Below are 18,875 nucleotides of genomic sequence, written 5' to 3'. Positions count from 1 at the left end.
ATTACTTTCAGGTGAGATTCATCATATTCAATAAACTTATCACAAAGTTGCCTAAATGCAACTTTTTGGCATTGCCTTTAACTGAGTTCCACTAGGGATAAAATGTAAATATATAGTTTCCACTTAACCGCCTCCAGATAATATTTTTAAAGGTAATGAAATAATATCTGAGCACCTCAGATGGAAGTGGCTATTTAAATACAAGCTACGATCATTATTATTTTCATAAATATTTGGATATTCAGATTCACTGAAACATTTAACATTCTTTTCAAATGACCTGAGCAGAGAAAAATGCAATCCAAGCACGCTGTAGTGGAAATACCTGCTCCTCTGCCTTTGTCTGAGAAGTAGCAGTCTCAGTGAATAGCTTGCTGAAATCCCAATGGCTTTACCCAGTGAGACCCCGAACAGTCTGTTCAACAATATTTAAAGCCTCCCTTAGCGATTTCACTGCTTTTACAGAGAGGCCTCACCAATCAAGAAGGAAACGTGTGTTCTGCTGCTTCTTGGCTCACTTTAGCGCCTGGTTTTATCAAGCTGCTGCACAGCACTTCTGTCCTGAAAGACGCCTGTGTGAATTGGATACCATTTCCTAGAGTCACACTGGATCCTCTTATGTCTCGCCAATTAAATTATCTTCTCCAGCCTTTATTCCTGCCAAAGAGGTTCAGGCTGAGATTAGGTCACACTCCTCTTAGGTTGTTCTTTGAAATACTGTGAAAGGCCTCCTGGAGGATAGAAGCATGCACAAGCACTAATGCCTAGTCTTCCCAGCCTCTGTGGTCGATAACTGAATTTCTTTGCAGAATTTCCTCCCTTTGTGTACCACCACCTGGATCTCTAAAAACTGAAGAGTTCTCTCTAATGTTATTAAATTAAATTATAGTGCTACCAAAAACAGGTGGTAAATGTGGGATTCAACTATCACTGTGCCAATTGAATTACAGATCAGGCATTATAGGAGCTGAAAGGGAGTTCTTAAATTGGTCCTCCTGGGAGACTCTGGGGACCAATAATTGATTCTATCTTATGTTTTTATAAAACTGTCTCTATCCTGCTACACATCTAAAACAAAATTAAATTTTTGTGAGCCATCCAGATATTTGCTGTTTTGTGTTCTGTCTTCTGCCCTTTGCCTCCACTTTTTCTTTTCCCATCAGAATGTTTTATAAGACATGACTAAGATAACAGGTGTTTATTTTAAAGAAAACGTAAGGGTGTAATAATTGAGCTTTTAGTTGATTTCATGTTACCACCAAGGTACTAGCTTTCCATAAAGAGCCAGCTGAAGCCCCAAGCTCTAGGTTTGCAGGAAACGGAGCGCCTTCTCCGAAGCACTTGTTTTCAAGTGCCTCTTAGGACTGTTGAGATGAATTTTACTTTTCTTGCCCAAAATGTGAAGAAGAGGACCCAAGGTTGCCCAGTAAGAGTAGACTCAAAAACAAGATGTTCTGGAGTGTGATGTGCTCACTCACACTCAAACACACCTTCTGAAACCTCATCAGTCTTAGCCACTTGCCCCTCCTTGCGCATCCCCTCCTCTGCCGACTAACAAAATCAGCCGTGTATTGTAGAAGTGTCATATTACTTTCCATTTCTGCTGAAATAGTCTTCTGTACCCTTACCTCTCCATACCCTTACCCCCGCAGGTGACCTTACGAGAATGTAAAACCGTAGACCACTTTGCTTCAAAGTTTGCTTACAAAAATTCTGGCAAGGGAGAATATTATTATATGGAAAAGAGAGGCTCTGGATTACATGCTTTTCCAGAATTGTCTTTATCAAGTGCTCTCCATCCAGAGAGTCATTTTAATATAGGTGACAGAAGAAAGGGTTTAAAAGGTTCAGGGAAAGTATCAAAAAGCAGAGATAACAAGAAAGCCTTCTTCATCTTTGACTGGTTTCCTTGGATGTGTCTTTTTTAAATATGGGATACACTTTGTGTTTCGCGTGTCTCAAACTGCTTCAAGCCAACTTCCTATGCTAACTTCAGGTGTTGAGGGAGAAGGAGAAGGAGGAACACCGTTCACTTTCCTGTCTGGGGCACTGCTGTTCCAAAACACTTCTCAACATAAAACAGATTTTTCCCGTGCCATTCCACAAGGTCGTATCCACCAAAGAAATACTCAGGGTGAGACGGCAACAGCGTGCTTTTGCTTTCATGCTTAAGGACACTGTCATATTCAAATTTTTGAATTTTGAATATATTCAAAGTTTTGTTGTACTTTTAAATACTGGAGATGGCGTAAGTAAGGTGTTAAATGTGCAAAGATGCTTCCCCTTGACCATCCCTCTGCACACATCCCCTGCACACACACATTGCTTGAGAAAGATTCTGCCATGGTGTTCTTCCTACCCATTTCTTCTACAGCCCCATCTTTCTGCTATGTGTTCCCTTTCCTTGCTTCCTTCATCTTTTCTCTATATTCTGTTATTCTAGCCAACCAGGCAACTTTACAAAATGTTTCCCTATGTAAGTTCCAAGAGTTTATTTGCTAGTTTTATTTCTACTAGGAAAAAATATAAAGTGAAACCTCAGCTATGTTCAGAAATATATGAAAGAGAGATTGCCAATGACTAGTAGAACTAAGTACTGATGTCATTCTATAGATTTGAAATTCGTATTCGTATAGAAATCCTACATGTTTTGTTTTTTTCAAATTCCTAATTAGTCCCTGCCTCCTCTAACCTCACCTCCCACCACACACAGGCTCAAGAAGTTCTGTGTGCACGAGTGTGCTAAGTTGCTTCAGTCGTGTCCGACTCTTTGCGACCCTATAGACTGTAGCCCACCAGGCTCCTCTGTCCATGGGATTCTCCAGGCAAGAGTACTGGAGTGGGTTGCCAGGTCCTCCTCGAAGGGATCTTCCCGACCCAGGGATCAAATCACATCTCCTTTGTCTCCTGCTATTGGCAGGTGAGTTCTTTACCACGAGTGCCACCTGGCGGAGAAGGCAATGGCACCCCACTCCAGTACTCTTGCCTGGAAAATCCCATGGACGGAGGAGCCTGGTAGGCTGCAGTCCATGGGGTCGCTAAGAGTCAGACATGACTCAGCAACTTCCCTTTCACTTTTCACTTTCATGAATCGGAGAAGGAAATGGCAGCCCACTCCAGTGTTCTTGTCTGGAGAATCCCAGGGATGGGGGAGCCTGGTGGGCTTCTGTCTATGGGGTCGCACAGAGTCGGACACGACTGAAGCGACTTAGCAGTAGCAGTAGCAGCAGTGCCACCTGGAAAGCCCCAAGAAGCTCTAACCCCACTGATTTTCTGTCTGGTGCCCCAGTAAATAATACCAGACTTTCTCCTACCTTGGGGCCTTTGCACATGCTGAGCCCTATACCTAGAAAATATCAGATTTTCAATTCTCTGGTTCCTTGTTGCCAGGAATGTCTTGGTTCAAATGGTATCTTTTCAGTAAAGTCTTTAATGACACCAAACTTAAATCCAATTCTTCTTGCTCTTATAGTCAACCTGCCCACTTGAGTTTTCCCATATTTATCACTATCTGAAATATCATGTCTACTTATATTTTTAATTGAAGTATAATTTAAATAAAATAAAATGGACGTGTTTCATGCACTCTTTTCAGTCAGTTTCTGTTAGCCCACCACCAGAAGCAACTGCTGCTCTAACTTGCTTCAGTACACCTTAGTCTGCCAGGGTTACTGCTGCTGCTGCTGCTAAGTCGCTTCAGTCGTGTCGGACTCTGTGCGACCCCATAGACAGCAGCCCACCAGGCTCCCCCGTCCCTGGGATTCTCCAGGCAAGAACACTGGAGTGGGTTGCCATTTCCTTCTCCAGTGCATGAAAGTGAAAAGTGAAAGTGAAGTCGCTCAGTCGTGTCCAACTCTTCTCGACCCCGTGGACTGCAGCCCACGAGGCTCCCCCATCCATGGGATTTTCCAGGCAAGAGTACTGGAGCCAGGGTTACTACTGTGATATAAATAGACTCACGGAATATGTTTGTTCATATTTGCCTTCTTTTATCCAGTATAATGTCCTGTGAGTATTGGTAAACTATTTTTCAAGGACTTTTATCCTTTTATCTAAGTTGTCAAATTTATCAGCATAATAACCTTTCATTAGTCTTTCAATAAAAGCATGAACTATATTGATGTTTCCTCTGTCATTTGTGATGAAGGCAAGAAAAATCTTTATTTTCTTTTTTTGGTTCATTTTTTAGGGGTTTTCAATTTTATAAATAATAACTTTAATAATCTTCCCGGCAATATTCGTCTTTGATTTTCTCTATTTTTCTGACGTTTTCTGTTGCACTGACTGTCATTTTTATCTATAGTATTTCCTTTCTTCTGTTTTCTTTGGGCTTATTGCTCTTCTTTTTGAAAAAATATTATAGTGAAAATCTAAACTATTGACCTTAACCCTCTCTTCTTTGAAAGCTATAAAATTTCCTTGAATTATAGCTTCAGTTGCATCTCATAAACTTTAATATTCTGTGATTTCATCAACATTAAAATGCTATCTAGTTTACCTTGTGATTTCTTCTCTGACTCATGGGCTATTTGGAAGTGTAGTGCTTAATTTCTAAAGATGTATTAATTCTCTAGATATCTTATTATTATTAACCTATGGTTTAATTATATTGTGGTCAGAGAACATACTCTGGATGATTTCCAGATAAGGGTTCAATTTTACTGCTTGGATGTGTCAATCTATTGTCTTTTAAAATATGAAAGAAAAAAACATTCTATATTTATCTACATTTTTAACATTCCCAGTGCTCTTTTTTTGTTAATTTATTATATATCCTACTACAATTTCTCATCAAGCAAAGAACTTCCATTAATATTTTTAATAGTGAAGGTCTGTTGCAACAATTTTACTCAGAATTTATTGCCTTCCTTATTAGAAAAAAGTTTTCCCTGGATATAGAATTCTGGGTTGACAAACTGTGGGGTTTGTGGATTCTTCCAATACTTTAAAAATGATATTCTATTGTCTTCTAGCCTCCATTTTCTGATGAAAAGCCACGAATTTTTCTTATCGTTTTCACCTTGGCATCTTTTAAGATTTCCTCTTTATCTTCAGTTTTCAGCAGTTTGACTATAATGTGTCTAGATTTCACTTTCATTGCATTTTTAATATTTGATACATATTGAAATTATTTGATTTGTGAGTTTTTTAAAATCAAGTTATAAATACTTTAGCCAATGTTTCGTTAACTTTTCAGTTTCATTCCTCATACCTTCTCTCAGACTACAACAATGGTAGCTTTATACTCTTCCAAGCATCACTGAATTGCTCTTTGTTCTCCACTTTATTCTCTCTGTACTTCAACTGGATGGCATATATAATGTTCTATCTACAAGTTTAATGATCCTTTCTTCTGTTATATATAGTATGTCTGATCCCATCCAATAAATATTTGATTTCAGATATTGTGTTTTTTGGTTATAAAGTTTCTATTTGGTTCTTTTTATAAATCTCTCCTGAAATTCTCCCATCTCTTCATCTATTATAACAGTCTTTCTCTATAGTCTTTAACATATTACTAATAGTTTTCATTTTTTATTACAAAATTTCAAAATCTTGGTCATATGCTATTTGATTTCTATTTTATTCTTTCTCATATTTTCCTACTTCTTTAAAAGCCTAATAATTCCTTATGTATGCTAGACATTGTAAGTAATATGCATAGCTTCTTAGGATTCTGTTCCTTTCTCCTGAAGATTGAGTTCTTTCCTACCAGGGAGTTAAATGATTGGCAGAGTATTTTAAATTTGTAGAAGTTTGATTCTATGAGTGGGACTAGGTTGGTTTCTCCTAATTCAAGGAAATCACTTAGTCCTAGACATAATCTTTACTATATAATTATTATTTTATGTGGAAAGTATTTCCCAAACCCTTTTATTAGGTTGGTGCAAAAGTAATTGCAGTTTTACACTGTTGAACTTTGCCATTTGATATTGGAATACATTCTTAAATAAACATGGTTATGTTATACATCATTTTAATGCACATTTCTCACTTTATGTTACTTTGCTAATGACTTATTACTTGCTGCTTATTTTATATTTAAACTATATAAATGATGTTAGACAAAAAGCAAATTCAAGCGATTTTTTATTCATGTTAAAAATGGGTTGTAAAGCAGTGCGGGCAACTTGCAACATCAACAATGCATTTGGCCCAGGAACTACTAACAAACAGTGCAGCGGTCAGTCAAGCAATTTTGGAAAGGAGATGAGAGCCTTGACGATGAGGAGCACGGTGCTCAGCCATCAGAGGGCAATCATCGAAGCTGGTTCTCTTACAACTACCCGAGAAGTTGCCAAAGAACTCAATGTCAACCATTCTACAGTCATTCAGCATTTGAAGCAAACTGGAAAGGTGAGAAAGCTTGATAAGTTGGTGCCTCATGAACTGACCGAACATGAAAAAAATCAACGTTCTGAAGAGTCATCTTCTCTTATTCTGTGCAACAACAATGAACCATCGCTCCATTTGATTGTGACATGTGATTAAAAGTGGATTTTATATGACAGCCAGTGATGACCAGCTCAGTGGTTGGACTGAGAAGTTCCAAAGCACTTCTCAAAGCCAAACTTGCACCAAGAAAAGGTCATGGTCACTGTTTGGTGGTCTGCTACAGCTTTCGGAATCCCAGTGAAACCATTACATCTGAGAAGTATGCTCAGTAAACCAATGAGATGCACGGAAAACTATAATGCCTGAAGCTGGCATTGGTCAACAGAATGGACCTAACTGTTCTTCATGATAACTGCAAGTCACACAACCAACACTTCCAAAGGTGAACTAATTGGTCTACAAAGTGTTGCTTTTTAATGGAATCTTGAACCATGGATTTTCATGCTACAGGAATAAACTTATTTCTCATTGACAAAATTGTGTAGACTGTAATGGTTCCTATTTTGATTAATAAAGATGCATGCTTGACCCTAGATATAATGATTTAAAATTCACAGTCTAAAACTTTTGTACCAACCTAAATAGCTTGGCTGGAATTGAACTCCAAATGTTCTTACCTCTGCATGTGAAATCTCATCTCAGTCCATTTAGCTTTCCAACTGTTGTTGTCTCTGGGTAACCTGGAACATCGTATGCAGCATATATGCAGAAAAAGGGCTAGTTGTGGATTTAAAAGACAGGTAGATTTTGGTATCTTTCACTGCTGCTCTCTCCTTTCTAACACTCTGGAGATCCTAAACCCATCTTCTGATCCCTGAGGCAAACAAGGCTGTGGTTTTCTGCTTCAGTTTTCGCTTTTCCACACTGTTCTTGCCCATTTTCTTATTGGACCATTTATATTTTACTTTTATTCTTGTCTGGCTTTTCCAACTAAAAGTATAATCTCTGGAAGAACATATTCCCTTTCACTACTGTATTTCAGCACATGATGCTATGTATAGCACCTAGTAGATTTTCAAGAAATAATTATCTATCAATGGTTTACATTATACCATATGACAAATGCTTTATATTAGTTAAAATCATAATCACATTCATCTGTGCAATACCATTAAAAGCAAAATAAACAGGAAATTTGTGTTCCTATTCCACAGGTAACCAAAAGTCCAAAACATTTAAAGTAAAATGCTAATCATTTAGATTCAAGAGGATGTCTTAAGAAGCTAAGTATGTTTATTTATATTATTTTTAGATGTGTGAAGTATTGAATACAACAGGCCAGGATAGAATTAATTCTTTATTAAGGTTCTGTATCCAATCTTATTGCAAAGGAAAGCACAGACAAAGTCAACACTTTTGTGAGTGCGGAGACATAATAAATTTTCCCTCTGAGAATGCTGAACAGCCATCTCAGCTAAGTTCTTTCCTATCCATCAAGATATCAGTCTAACCTGTCATCTGAGCAGCACTCACTCGCCATTCTATGAAACATCCTTCCATCTTAGCCATTTGAGAGCCTAGACTCCTAACCTTCACTATCAGAACAATAACAAATCAGCCCATCCTGATCCAACAGGGCTTCTTAAAAAAAAAAAAAAAAAGGCAATATCATAAAACCTTCACATGCAACAGTTTTGAGGTAACTACAAACCGATTTCAATCACATACTCCTTCTCAGTCCCTTTCCAGATATAAGAATTGTCTAATTACTCATAATTCAAATTTTTCCTACCTAGGGTTAAAAAAAACCTTCTGTTTGATTTTCTCCACCTTATTTGCATTATTTTAATAACTGGCATGGTATATGAATTACAAATGTATCCCTAGTCCTTTACTGGATTATACTCCTTTCAGAGACGTAAATATTGATGCAAATGTTATTTAAATATCCATGTAGTAGCGTCACATTTACAAAGATGTTTTGAGTTACCAAAATCATTGGAATTCACTCACTCCTCAGGAAATATTTCATTCTGGTCATAACATCACCTTTTTCTTCTCATGCAAAATGAACAATCCATAGTCATATGTTGTTTCTTTCTTTAAGCCACAGTTTCTAAATTGAGTGTCTAGCATTTATAATCAACCGCTTCATTTAATTCAGGTCGATTTTAAATGCTAGGCATTCATTTGGTGGGTTGTGAGCAGCCTGTGGTTTTGTTAGATCTACAGCATAAAGAAACAATTTTTCTTATCCTGATCCTATAGCTGTCTGGGAAAGGTGACACACGGTGAAACATAATGATAAGAAAGGCTACAGCTGCCCGAGGCAGTCAGTTACCAAAGCCAGGTGATTAAACCATGCTGTAGCATTCCCCGAAGACAAAGCAAAAAAACCAAAACTCTCCAGACATGAACTCACGTATGCTGTATGTGGTTTTGTCCCTCTAAACCCACCTCTGCTTCTACAGTTCCTCCCATTACATTAATAAAGAGTTCAGAAAGGCAGAAATGATCATTTTTTAAATGTCTGTTTCCTGGGGAATTCTTTTCTTCATCTGTTGGGTGGAAATATGACCTAGATTAACTTTGAAATATTAACAAAAGGGCTTAGAATTTCCCACGTCTCCCCCATGAGGAAGACTGTTTTCCCTCTTTCAAGCCACATGCCTAAAAGACACACTCACTCATTTTATTGATTCTTCTTATTTATTATTCTAACTCAGGCACATTAAACAGTGAAGGAACTGAAATTATACTGAAGACTGTTGAGATTGTTAGATGAATTAGAAGTGATTGCTGGGTTTACCTGGCAACTTTAGGACCTATTTGCTTATTTAAAAAGAATCAGTTCAGTTCAGTCGCTCAGTGACATCAGATTCTTTGCGACCCCATGGACTGCAGCACACCAGGCTTCCCTGTCCATGGCCATTTAGGAAGAATGGACATATGTATACATATGGCTGAGTTCCTTCACTGCTCACCTGAAACTATCACAACACTGTTCACCGGCTATGTGCGAGTGTGCTAAGCTGCTTCAGTCGTTGCCCGATTAAGTTGACCTATTCTTTGCAACCCCATGGACTGTAGCCCACCAGGCTCCTCTGTCCATAGGATTCTCCAGGCAAGAATATTGGAGTGGGTTGCCAGGCCCTCCTCCAGGGGATCTTCCGGACCCAGGATTGAACCCGCGTCTCCTGAACTGCAGGCGGATTCTTTACCACTGAGTCACTGAGGAAGCCCCTAATCAGCTATACCCCAATACAAAATTAAAAGTTCAAAAGAAAAAAAAAAAAAAGCAAACCTTTAATTCTAAACCTAAAGTGAACCTTTCATGGTTTGGGGAGACATTTTAGATCCCTGGAGCATACTCTAAGTAAATGACACTGGTGTTTTGCATTAAGGAGTGGGGAAGGTGGAGTGATGGTAAATGGACCTCACCTTCTTCTGGAAATTCAGGAGTTAACTCCTTTCCTTTATTATCTTGAACCTGGCTGAAGGCGGGTGGCAGCCCTCTCTAGAGACTGAATCTGTCAGCGCTTCAAGAGCTCCCTCAGATGAGAGCAGTCACATTCAACAGGGGTGAGAGAAAACAGTACATATTTGCTTTCCCAGGAGAAGAGGAAAACATTAACAAACTAATACGCTCCTTTAGACACAAGAAAACGTCAAGTTTTACAGTTTAAAATGCCTCCCTCTACTTTGCAGTAAGATGTTGGTATAGTCTGTACCTAGGGCAACCTCCGCCCTCCTCCCCGGGCTCACGCCAGCTTCTCTCATGCCAGACATGCTTTCCCTTGGGGATTTCCTGCTTCCTGCTTATTCGTCTCCTTTCACAGGCTCAAACTCATTTTAGTCTTTCTGAGAAGAGGTGATAAAATTTCACTAATCTCTTAGCAAAATTCTAGCTGGGTCTCTATGAACAGTGTGCTGATAAACACCTTAAAATCCCATCCCATTTCCCTACAGAATTGGACCTCCTGAAGTGAGGGCTGTAGCTTTCAATTTTCCAAGATGACAATATCTTTTATTTTAACTGACTCTGCATGTCATCCATTTCAAGATTTCATTGTGCAACTTACACATTTTAATTTCCTTTCTTTTCTTCATTCTATTTCCCGCTCCACCCCCCTCCCCCTGCCCTTTTTTTTACTGCCTAAAATCTGCCTTCACTTGTTAACCACTCTGGTTCATTATTTCACTTCTTTTCATCTGTTTTAAGTCCTCCAGAGGCTACTTAAAAGACTCCAGCAGACTGGTACTGATTGGTACTCTCTCATAAGCCCAATGATTCTTACTTGTTTTCTAGCTAATGCCCTCATACACTGTGACATGCCTATGACTAAAATGATGCAAAAAAAAAAAATCTTATTCACAGTTGTTCTTCCTTTTGACACATTAGGAGAACCACCGAGTTCTGAAGAAAACAGAACAAAAGGAAATCTAAGTATGGCACTCCTCACCATTAGTTAACAGGCACTGGTTATTCTGAAAGACTGGGCTTCAAGGATCATATATAATATGATGGTATTTAACATTTTTAAAAATTGTGGTTTTATATGTATATTTTAGATACATTTTATGAGATAGATACAATAGGGTAGAAAAGATTATGTTAACAGAGATTAAGTAAATGGCAGAATTATGAGTAATTCCTATTTTTCTTTTTCTAGTTTCATTTAGTGAGCATAGTTTAATTTTGAACTTAATGAAACAAATTTAAATTTTAAAAAGAAGGGTTTATCTCCTAAAGTAAGGCCCAAACAAAGACTGAGGGGATGACTTCTAAGCTGATTTTTTAAGAAAGAAGAAGATTCTCAAGTTGAATACAATAATTCTCTTTCACCTAGAAGGAAGAATAGGGTCAAGGGGCTATTAGATGTTGGGAGAGCTGTGAGAGAGAATGGCATTTATGAATAACTGCAAGTTTGGTATGGCTAGAACATATAGTGTTTTCTATAAAGGAAATCAAGCTGGTGTGACAGGCAGGAGGCAAATCTTAAAATACAATATATGCCAGGTGAAAGAGTTTGAATTTTGTCCTGAAGGTATATGAACAGGTTTTTTAAAGCAGATTGTATGATACAACTGCATTTGTAGAAAGATCACTCTGTCCACACTGTGGAAAATGAATTGGCAACCTATTACAGTAAACTCTGCAAGAAATGGCAAGGTCCCAGACTAAAGCAGTGGCAATATGCTTGGGAAAAAAAGAACCAAGTTTATAGATTCTTAGTAAGTAGAAACTCGGGACTTAGTAGAGTGGAAGTAAGGACGCAGGTGTCAGTGATAAAGTCTGAAATTCAGGCTAATGCAATGTAACAGTAATAGCGCTATTCGCTGACACAGGGTTCAAGAGAGGAGGGCCAGAGTTGAAGGCAAAGAAGACTCAGTGCTGAACAAGACACGTCTGCGATACCCCAGCTTATCCAAGTGTCCATGTCCATGGGCTGCTACACAGTAGAGTCTGGCATCCTGGATGGAGGTCAGGCAGCAGATACGAATTTGGAATCTTATTCCTGTATGCAGCCACTTTTTTGAAGGATTATTCTATACTTGCTTCTTCATAGGATTTTCATTTCACAGCCCAGACCAATCAGGCTTTATATAATACTGCTCTCATTAAAATTATATTCAAAGTCCATAAACAATACTTATTCTGAAAGCGAAAACAGAAGTATGTGAAATGAGAAGCAAAGAAGATCCAGGAAACAACTCTGGAATCATAATTACTCAATGTTTTGTTAAAAAGAACCCAGAAAAGAAGATTGAAAAGTATCAACAGATGGAAGAAAAGTTAAAAGAGACCATTATCATTAAGGTGAAGGGATGTGAGATTTTCAAGACATTGAGCATTTTTCAGTGGTGTTGGAACTGAAACCAAGTCGAGTAATCAAAATTTGTCCATGACAAATATTAAATATTGTCCACAGAGTCAGCATCCTGAAAGCCACAGGATTTCATCTTAGTGAGAAGAGTTTTACGACAGAGAAGTTGGAAGTCTGATTTCTCTGGGTTGTGGGATGAAAGATATGTAGAACTAGTATAGAAAAATTCTTCAAAATTCTGGTTGCAAATGGGACAGAGAGATAGAAAGACAGACAGACATAGGTCAGTGAAGGGCATTTTACAATTTCAGGGGCTTTTTCCTTAGAAGATAAAGAACAGTAGGGTGGGAACATTTAAGAGTAGAGGTGGAGTTAAAGGTAGATGATAAAGAAAGGAAACAGGAGAATGTAGCACCTAAACCGTAGCGAAGGGATGAATTCCAGCTCAGAGAATGATGACAACCCCCTTAGAAATGGGATTACGGGCTTTCAGGGTGGGTAGGGATGGAGGTAAATTTGAATCTGGAAGAAATTCTGAGGAAATTTTCTCAAGGTAGGCTACCAGGATCAAATTACAACTTATCGTCAGTTTTACCAAGTGGAACCAGACCCAGCAATTTCTCCCTAGATCATTAGTGCCAAAATAACCCAGGTTAACCACACAATTAACTTTAGAAATGGAATAAAAAGGACCTGTTCGTACATCAGATGAAATTACTCTGGAAAAATAATAGAGCAGAATTAGAGGTATTGAGAGTGCCAAGGAAGGTGCAATTTGAAACAGACAAAGTGAAGATAAAAAGGCAACCTTGAGAAAGTGACATTTGAACAAAACTTGAAAGAGGTACAGAGAGAATATCCAATGCCTTAAGGCTACCTTTGGCCTATTTATTCAAGAAATAGAGGGAAAAAAAAACAAACAAACAAAAACTCATGGTGCTAAGGGAATAGTAAGCAAGGGGAAGAGGAGGAAAAGGGTCAGGTCAGAGAGGTAATGACAGATTATGTTACATTTGGGCCCCACTGTAACAACTCTGGCCTTTACTCTGAGCAAACTGGAGAGCCAGGGAGAGTTTTGTTCAAAGAAAGTTCATGATCTGACTTACATTCTTAAGTGGTCACTCTGGCTGCTGTGTTGCAAGTAGATTATAAATAGAAATGGGGAGATGAATTAGGGGACTATAATAGCAGTCCAGGTAAGAGAAGGGGCAATTTGGGACTGGGAGACAGCAGAAGTTAAAAGTGATCAGATTCTAGATATTCTTTAGAGGCAAATACTACAGTATTTCATGACAGCCGGGTTCTGCAGTGTGACAGGAGTGTCCAGGAGGTCTCCAGTAGCTTTGAGATTTAATATCTCAAAGGATGGCACTGTCATCTCCTAAGACAGAAAGGCTGTGGGTACACTCAGGTGTTAAAGAGAAGAGCAGAAATTTAGTTTGGGGCATGGAAAGTTTACAGTGTCTGCTAGGACACCCAAGGGGAGATGCCTGGTGTGCAGCTGGAAAGATCACCAAGGCTCCAGAGGCTGTCCAAGAATGTGATGACTAAGTCTAAAAGTGAATTTACAACTCTAGATGGAATCGAAGAGAAATTTTCATTTCCTGATCTCTCAGTTCTTAGTACTCCCACTACACTTGGGCATAGCATGTGGAAAGGGCTGTCTATATTTTATAAATAAATGATCTGGGTACTTTTTACTTCCATGAAGAGAAAACCCTTCATCACTTTTAACTACAGGATTCGGGAATATTAAGTCTGATGGATTGAGTGGTAAAAGCAAAAGCGAGTATTTGACAGTGTTTGAGACAGACAAAAATGGAACTCAGAAGTGAGTTTTGCAGCTGCCAATTTTCCAGGAGACTAATTGGGCCACGTCATCCTGAACCTTCTTTTGTAGCTTTCTTGGTATGAAGCCAGCCTTTCATCTTCTCAAAGGAACTTCTATTTTTCACCCATTGGATTAATGGTTTAAATAAGAAATTGACACAGGACAGATTTTTTTTAAAAACCTACATTATAAAGTGAAGTCATCTCCAAACAATATACTCAAGTTCTAAAGTATTTAGGAAACTTTGCCCAGAAAACAATGCATTATTCTGTTTGTTTAATCCCATTTAATTCCTAGCCCCTCCACCAAAAAAACTCTTTGCATACAGGTAAAACTTTGCAATTTATCATGAAAATGTATTATAATTCCATGTGAACACAAAGAGACATTCTCTCTGAAGTTGGAAAATGCTTCAATCTTACATTCATCTTGAGCACTGACTAACATCTTAGCTAAGATAACACTGTGAGGAGCCAAGCTGGTATCAGTCAAAGTTATTGCAATGGGCAGGGTCAGAACACTGTTGACACCAGTTTAATTGAAATAAAGATTTTTTTTTTAACTTTTACCATCCTGAACATTTCCATCTTCTTAGAAAGATCAAGCTGCTGAAATACAGAAAGTATCCAAAGATTCAGGGCCAAGAGAACCAAAAAAGAAATCTGAAGTTGTCTAGCCCGCCAAGATGCAGTAACCAACTCAGAAGTGTCCTGCTTTCTATGCCAGCTTCAATACTCTGCTGCTTTTAACTAAAGCTGGCGTCTCTGGCAAGATAGAAAAATCAAATCTCTCCCCCGAGTCCATTTGTAGTTTGGTTTGGGGGAATTTTTTTCTGAGATGATATGCAGAGATTTCTGTCTATAATCGGACCACCCTGTGAGAAATGATTAAACCTAACTTTTCTTTGGTTGTTCATGAATGCTCCATGGATATATCTGCCTAACTCTGGAACCTGTATTTCTACCCAATAGTGTGGCATAGGATTTTCTCTGAGAATGCCAGTGCCCTGGGTTTACTGCACACAGTATGTGTATGCTCAGTCGCTCAGTCGTGTCTGACTCTTGGTGGCCCAATGGACTGCAACCTGCAGGCTCCTCTGCCCACGGGATTTAGCATGGTGCTTGACTTTTACTGAACACCATACTTGAGACATCATTGAGGTTGAAATAGAGCTGCAATTCTAGGACAGAAGAACTGAGAAAAGGAAGTAGATTAATTCACCTCTCTTTTTCATCCACCCTCCGCTCAATATACCCGCTTAGAGTGGAAAAAGGAATCAGAGCCATAGAAAGGTAGTGAAAAAAGTACATCATCCCTTCAGGCCTCTTATCTACCTGATTCAAGTAGTGTGTGATGTTAGTGTGTGTCTGTTTCCCTTACCTCCCAAATAATACCAGTTCTTGAGGGTGTAGCTGTGCATTTTATTTCTATGATAGCCTCATATTCTTTTGCACTTGTACTTTAAAAAAGCCTGAACTATGCTTTTATACAACATAACTTTTAAACATCTATAATACCATATTGGAGAAGGAAATGGCAACCCACTCCAGTGGTCTTCCCTGGAGATTCCCAGGGTCAGCGGAGCCTGGTGGGCTGCCGTCTATGGGGTCACACAGAGTCGGACACGACTGAAGCGACTTAGCATTATACCATATATTCTAATAGATAAAACTGTGTTTTTCAAAAAATTTCTCCAACAATAGCTAGAGTACCAAACTTTAATTTATAGGAACATTGTGTTAACAATTATTCATGTTATGTTTGTGCCCAGTATTTTTCTCAGTTACTTTCAGCTCAGTTCTGTTCAGTCATTCAGTCATGTCTGACTCTTTGTGACCCCATGGACTGCAGTACACCAGGCTTCCCTGTCCATTGCCAACTTCCGGAGCTTACTCAAACTCATGTCCATCAAGTCAGGTGATGCCATCCAACCATCTCATCCTCTGTTGTCCCCTTTTCCTCCAGCCTTCAATCATTCCTAGCATCAGGGACTTTTCCGATGAGTCAGTTCTTCTCATCAGGTGGCCAAAGTATTGGAGTTTCAGCTTCAGCATCAGTCCTTCCAATGAATATTCAAGACTGATTTCCTTTAGGATTGACTGGTTGGATCTCCTTGCAGTTCAAGGGACTTTAGAAAATTTAGGAGTTTCCTTTTTTCTACTGCTGGGTTCTATATTTCATCTTCATCACAGTTTATTTCATCTTACATGTAGATAGGCAACTTAGGTTAGAGGCTTAAGTGTTTAGTCTATTAATTGTGATTAAGAAATAGAAATAGTTCATTTGAGCCTGATATTTTTACCTCTGTAAAATAAAATGTAATCAATGAACTATATTACCATGCAATCAGATTTTCTAATTGCCTAAGGATTTAAATATAATAAAATGTCTTCCCTTTACTTTGGGTTTTTAAGAAATAAATGTTAAAGACTAGGGTGAAAATAATGCTTTTTGATACTTATTTATGCTTACTTTCCTAACTAGCTGCATTTCAAGGGACACATCTTCATACATAAAACAGGCATTCCAAAAACGCATAGTGCCAAGAAGAATGCAGTTTTTAGGGTCCTAGCAGGAAATGGCAGTGTAGAATAGTGATGAAGAACATGTATTCTAGAGCCAGCCTACCCGGATTAAAAATCCCAGCCCCACAGCTTGATAGCAGGTGACTTCAAAGCAGTCATTTAACTTCTCTATAACCCCAAATCCTCATCTACAAAGAGAATATAATTATACCTACACCTCACAAGAAGACTGTGAGGAATAAAAGAGTTTGTGTATGAGCATAGTAAAATGCTAATTTTATTATTTTCTAATATTCTCAGATTGAATATGTTCATCATAGATGAGGAACAGCAAAGTCTACCTGCTTTTCAGGAAGCTGTAAGATGGAGTGTCATATACTGGAATGATGAAGTTGCAGATAGTTCGGAATCAGCTATCTGAACAAGGGGATTTAGAAGGAAGCACACTTAGTCACAAACAAATTCTAGATGGGGACTTAAGAACTGGAGGGGGAAATCAGGAGTAGAAAAAATCTTAGACTTGTCTGAATTTTAGAAAATTGATCTGCAGAAGCAGATGGGGACCAACTTGACCATGAAAACCAATGGAATGCCATCACTTACTCAGTATTTCTTGCTCTCTTAAGACCTACATTCATATACACGTGCACACGCACACACGTACACGCACGCACAGCAACAACTTTCAGCAGTAAGGTTTCAACAGTTTTTAAGTCATTAAGGTAAAGTGAAAAGATAGATTGTCACCAAGCTTCACTTTTCTGGGAGAACTGATAATGACAACATCTTTAAAGAAAGGAAAAAGCAGACAGCTCGCTCTCCCTTTGAGCGGATGCTGCGGCGATGAAGAGCATGGTCCTTTGTGCATTCTCAAGTATAGTAAATAATATAATGGAATGAAAAGTGTACTTTCCCAGATTAGGAGCAAGAAAAACAAGTCAGTATAAATATGAATATGCTGAATTAAAGAAACAAAAACATGGTTCTTACAGCATTTGGATCATAATTTGTAAATACTAAGTTTTTTAAAAAATCCTTGCATGGGGGCCATTCTCAGCAGTCTTTTTTTTTTCATATCTTTACAAACTTATCAAATTCTTTTTTCCCCTCTGTTGTTTACTCTCCCCTTATTTCTTTAATGGAGTCATCAATGCTGTACTCTCTTTGATAATTTTTGACAAGTGTATAATGAGAAAACTTTAATAACATAATAATTAGAGGGAGAAAATAAGAACCTGTAATACAGATAGAATTAGTTTGATAAGAAATTAATAGGAAAACTCCAAGCTCAGAAATATGAATGATATTTACTAAGAAAGAATAAATATCTTTTAAGGACTTGTAAAATTTATGTAAGATAAACATTCTAATGCTTATGTTAAGTCTTCAATTTTAGAAGTTGAAAATCATAAAAATCAAAAACATAAATAACATTTTTATAAAAACATAAAAATCTCTAACGTAGCTGACAATTCTCAACTTGTGCATCCTTAAAGTTAAAAAAGGTAGGAAGCAGAAAGAGAAACCACTTGAGACAATCAATACATCTGGGAACAAAAAAGAAATAAAAAGACCTCCTTCCTTCTTCATGAGGATGGTTGAATATAATCTGAGTCTGACGAACATCTAAAGATGATGTGAATGATTAAAGCATAGAATATTTCTCCTAGGAACTCAAAGTACATTCATAGTTATGACTTTATTTATCTTCATATTGACTTGTAACCTATACAAAACATAACTTCTTGTCACTATTTAATCAGGAAACCCTAAAGTATAATTATTTGACTTAGCCCAAGATACAGAATTGGAACTAAATGGAAATAGAAACTAGTTAATTTTTGAGTGCTAAGTGCTAGGCATTATGCTTATTCATTTGCCAATAAAAGCCTTCCATCTAATAGAATCAACTTGTTCTTCAGGATTAAAAGGTAGTCCAAACTTCTACTCCATACACAATGTATTCAGAAGTATCACTGGGAGAATGTTGGGGTCTTTCTTGACACCATTACTCCACTCTTTTAACTGAATTCTCAATTGTCTCCTTATATCTCATCTTTGTACATTGTCACCTTGATTCCTTTAGTTCCCCAAAAGACTTCCAATGTAAGAATGCATAACAAAACTTCACTGAAGTTTAGGGTATAATCAGATACCGAGAAGATGATCACACTGCACAAACATACCAAAAAGTAAAGACAAAAGTTGGTACTAACAATCTACATTCTTGAAGAATCCACAGTTTGTTCTCTCTGCTAATTATTTCCAGAGACCCAGACCACTTCCATTCAGCCAAGCTCCTACCCTGCAATGACTAAGCAATTCCACTAGTTGGTATCACTTTAAGATAAAGGA

The 18,875-nt window shown here is 38.0% G+C and overlaps 1 protein-coding gene and 1 long non-coding RNA gene across 4 annotated transcripts in view; one reads left to right on the top strand and one right to left on the bottom strand.

Moving 5' to 3' along the window:
* The window catches only part of NKAIN2 (sodium/potassium transporting ATPase interacting 2), a 1,179,899-nt gene that overhangs the window by 1,118,523 nt on the left and 42,501 nt on the right, over nucleotides 1-18,875 (top strand). The gene's annotated exons all lie outside the window — the stretch shown is intronic.
* On the bottom strand, nucleotides 4,311-7,399 carry LOC147365718 (uncharacterized). Its single transcript, XR_015132679.1, has 2 exons — nucleotides 7,014-7,399; nucleotides 4,311-6,349 (listed from the first exon to the last, which is right to left on the bottom strand). It is a non-coding gene; the product is annotated as an uncharacterized LOC147365718 (long non-coding RNA).

The sequence above is a fragment of the Bos grunniens genome, chromosome 9, assembly GCF_055505025.1.
Source record: "Bos grunniens cultivar Pamir isolate PY7600 chromosome 9, Bosgru_T2T1.0, whole genome shotgun sequence".
NCBI lineage: Eukaryota > Metazoa > Chordata > Mammalia > Artiodactyla > Bovidae > Bos > Bos grunniens.
The sequence above is the reverse complement of the archived record's forward strand: the minus strand, read 5'-3'. Positions and strand labels throughout refer to the sequence as shown.